The sequence below is a fragment of the Photinus pyralis genome, unplaced genomic scaffold, assembly GCF_008802855.1.
Source record: "Photinus pyralis isolate 1611_PpyrPB1 unplaced genomic scaffold, Ppyr1.3 Ppyr1.4_LG10, whole genome shotgun sequence".
Taxonomy (NCBI): domain Eukaryota; kingdom Metazoa; phylum Arthropoda; class Insecta; order Coleoptera; family Lampyridae; genus Photinus; species Photinus pyralis.
The window spans coordinates 575994-576602 of record NW_022170250.1 but is presented as its reverse complement, the minus strand read 5'-3'; positions in this window follow the sequence as shown (position 1 = coordinate 576602).

The following is a 609-nucleotide window of genomic DNA, read 5'->3' as shown; positions in this document are numbered from 1 at the left end:
TTACCTTAATCAGCCACCTCTCCATTTTAAACAATAAAAGAACAACACAATCATAAACAAACGTTAACCTAACTTGTGGTAAAGTGTTACGCGCTGGCGTGGCGCGGCGCTGCCTTTCGTTCCGCGTGTTTGTGGCTGTGGCTAAACTGCTGTTTATTTTCGATTACCACAGAGTAGGTCTCGTACAAGAACAAGCGACCATTATCACAGAGCAGTTAAAAATGTTGTAATTAATAATTAAAAACTGTACTTAATATTCATCAAAGGTACATAAGCATTTTATATTTTATTTTATAAGTATTTGTCCCATTTCACGAATAAAATGTGAAAAATTCCCCAAATTTCCCCCAACATGATCATTCCCGAAAAAATTCCATGCGGTGGTTAAATATCCCGCCAGTCGGGAAAATTCCCTCACATTGGCAACACTGAGTCCCACAGTATTCATCTTCACTGGATGTATTTTCCACTGTAATGGATCCTACAGGATCTTCTAGTAACTTTGATGTGCTAGCAATGGCGGATGAGGAGGAACCAGCGCGAACTATCCTATTCTCTTCCAGTACGTTTCTTTCGCATCGTTTCTGTAGTTTTGCAGTTTCTCGTTGA